Raw genomic sequence first — 3,858 nt, 5'->3', positions numbered from 1 at the left:
AATCCACGCACAGGTACGTGACAGACTACTGTATCCCCTTTTTTTTTTTTATTTTTTTTTTTTTATTTTTTTTTTTTTTTTTTTTTTTTTTTTTTTTTTATTTTTTAGGCGCTGTGGTTGCGTGTTTGTAGAGTCACAGCCAGCGCACGTCCCTTCGCGAAAGTGAACTGAATCTGCATGTTTCGCAGAGAGATTTTGCCATCATTTTCTAAATAGTTTTTTTGAAACATTTAACGCCAATAAACAACAAAAAGCAAAAGTTTTTAGAATCAAACCTGATGCGTATAGGAATAAAGCAGCGAAAAATTTCAGCCGATTCGTGCACGCGCCCTCACGAAGTTATGGCAGGAACAAACAAATTATTTATATAGTATAACCATCCGCAAAAATAAATAACTTGTAACTGTGCGCGCTGCGTAATTAGTGTTAAAAGTTGTTTACTTAGAAATTAACCCCGCATATATATATATATAGTATATATAATTATATATATATATATATTATATAGTAATATATAGATGGTCGCGCTTACACGCACTAAGCCAGCCAGCTAGCCGGCCAAGGTCGGCGTGCGACGAGAGCTTGCGTGTATATGTAAGTTACGTAGTAAGCATGTATTTAGCCTAGGCATATGATATTGATATATGTATTTATGTTCATTACTGCATGTGATGTGTATGCGTGCGTGTTGTATATTTCCGCACCTAGCCTGCAAACGGCATATTCTCGAAGCTTCTAGAACTATGTAGTATCTGTGTGACATTTATAGCACGCAGCCTCTCGCGCACGCCGACGCTGGCCGGCTAGCTGGCGACCAGTCTATATCTAATATACTCATTTGAGTTCGTAGTGTAGATAGTATGTATGTATGGTATGTATGTATTAGCTATGTATGTATTATAGTAGATGTAGTAGTAGTTGTATTATTATGTATTAGTATGTATGTATGTATAAGTACTGTATGTACTGTATGTATGTAATGTATGTATGTTGTATGTATGTATGCTGTATGTATGTATGTAGTATGTATGCTAATGTATGTATGTATGTATGTATGTATGTCATGTATGCTATGTAATGTATGTATGTATGTATGTATGTAATGTATGTATGTTATGTATGTATTATGTATGTATTATTATGTATTATGTATGACTATGTAATGTATGTATGTATGTATGATGTATGCTATGTATGTATGTATGTATTAGTATGTATGTATGTTGTATGTAATGTATGTATGTTATGTATATGTATGTATGTACTGGTATTACTGTATGTATGTATGTATTATTATGTATGTGTAAAAGCCCGTCAATTCGTCAAACTTACACGCAATGTCAGTCAACTGACTGGGTAGCAGTGGCTGGCCAGCACAGAGAAAAATCGATTCCCTCACGCTCACTCCGTGCTGGTTATTTGTCGAAAGCCGAAACCGAGCACCGAGCTAAAAAGAGCGCACAGCCATCAGAGTTCGGACTGCATGTTTATCAACAGCTTTGAAATAAGCGTAACGCAACCCATTCGTACAGGCTGTTACGTGCCGTAGCGTGCACATACGTGCATGCCGTACGTGGAGCTACGACAGTCGAGACGCCAGAATCTTACATATTTCACCAGCAGAATAACCACGAAAAACATTTGTTTATGCAGAGGTTTTCAATGAAAGTGCAAGCCCATTGTACATGCGTTATAAGTAACTTTTGTCATTTACACAATATTACTATTAATCGTTCCAGGGTTCTAATTGGGTTGTGCTGTCATATAAATGTCCATACTAACAGTTTTTTCCCATGCGTTTATTAGACTGATTCTAAATATTCATATTGTGTGCAATGTTATTAGTCGATTTTTACAAATGTCTCCTATTGTGTCCGCATTATTAGATAAGCTCATGAATTAGTAGCACGATTTACCGCAGCGCTAGCGGGTACCCGCTGCGGGTTTGCGCCGATGAATGCCGAAGTTTCTTCCTGAAAAAGTCAGTTTACCGTCGAAAAATCGCGTTCTAACGTAGCGGAATGTATTCGGGACGTCCAGAAGGGGCCCCAGCTCGATTCGCGCGAGCACACGCGGCACGGTTTCGGAGGAGATACGTAAAACGACACTTCGGCTCCTTCCACTATTATATAGTAGATATATAGATGGTCGCGCTCACACGCGCTAGCCAGCCAGCTAGCCGGCCAAGGTCGCGTGCGACGAGAGGCTTGCGTGTATATATGTCACACAGATAGCGTGACGCTAGCGTCCCTTAGAACATACATAGTTTGGAAGCTTCAAGAATATGCGTTGACAGGCTAGGGGAAATACGTATACGTTCCGCTACACTACGTGCGGAGCATATAAACCATTACTGCGAAGCGTTTGCCTGTATTTTTTCAAGAATCATTACTACAGTCAACCCCCGTTAGTAGAAAACTGACGGGCAAAAAAACAACAATTATATTAAGCGGGTTTTGCATTAACCGCTTCAACATATATTAGCCCCGAATTAACAAAAAAAAATGGATTAAGGTGTGTACAAGGTATTTTATATAGGGTTATATGTATAATTAAGAACTTTAGTAGCGTTAAATTGTTCACAAATAGATACAATTACTGCAAAGCTTAAACTCTTCATTCAATTACTACTATTCATTACTACAGTCGCACCCCGTTTGCACGAAACTGACGGGCCAAAGAAAAAATAATCGTATGAAGCGGTTTCCGTATATTATTTACGGATATTATATCCGTATATATATATATATATATATATATTAGCCAATTTGATGTGAAAAACAATGGATTAGAAGGTCTATACAAAGTGTTTTATATAGAAATATAAATACCGGGACAGAAAATTTTATGTTAGTAACAGGATCCTTGTATTATTGTCGTCGTATCAAGTCAATATTTTACTAAAAGATTACTATGAATCGGGCCGGGAGTTCAGAGAGAAATCATCGTAGTCTCATCAGCGGATATTTTGTATGTATGCCGGAGGCGGCCATTTCGCGAGTATATATAAAGTTGTTCAGCCGAATTAGTTCGTACTCGCATAACTAGAGAACTCCGCAGCCTAGAGGAAAACTAAAGATATTTTCAGAATCAGCGCGTCTGGGAGGTGGTTCTGGCTGAAACAAAAATTTAAACAAGTTAAAAAGTTAAAAATTCATTAAAATTCTATTCATCAATAGATGGCGGTGCGTACAAATTAAAACATCACGTACGTGTGCATCCATGCTGTATACACTTAACGTCGCACTGGCATAATCGCTAGAACATCCGTGTCCTACACCGGGATTCCGGGTTCGAATCCAAGCTGGGTAACATATTTTCCTTTTTCCCCTTCAGAATGTATTATTTGTAATTTCTTATTTTTTAATTTTAATTTTTAATTTTTAATGTCTTTTATCTTTTGTTTTTTATTTCTTATTGTTTTTTTACTGTTAGGGATGGGATGGGATGTCATGGGATGGCATGGGATGGCATGCGATGGCATGGGATGGGATGGGATGGGATGGGATGGGATGGGATTGGATTGGATGGCATGGCATGGCATGGCATGGGATGAGATGGCATGGCATGGCATGGCATGGTATGTCATGGGATGGCATGGGATGGGATGGGATGGGATGGGATGGGATATGGGATGGGATGAGATGGGATGCGGTGCGATGGGATGGGATGGGATGGCATGGAATGGGATGGATGCATGGATGCATGGATGGATGCATGGATAGATAGATAGTTAGATTTTTTGGGGTATTTTCCTTTCAACCAAGCGGTCACCAACTGAGTAACGCCACTGATTTCCCCGGGCAACGCCGGGTATCCTGCTAGTATATATATATATATAAGTAAATGCACAAGTCT

The sequence above is a fragment of the Priapulus caudatus genome, unplaced genomic scaffold (assembly GCF_000485595.1).
Source record: "Priapulus caudatus unplaced genomic scaffold, Priapulus_caudatus-5.0.1 Scaffold2013, whole genome shotgun sequence".
NCBI lineage: Eukaryota > Metazoa > Priapulida > Priapulimorpha > Priapulimorphida > Priapulidae > Priapulus > Priapulus caudatus.
The sequence above is the reverse complement of the archived record's forward strand: the minus strand, read 5'-3'. Positions refer to the sequence as shown.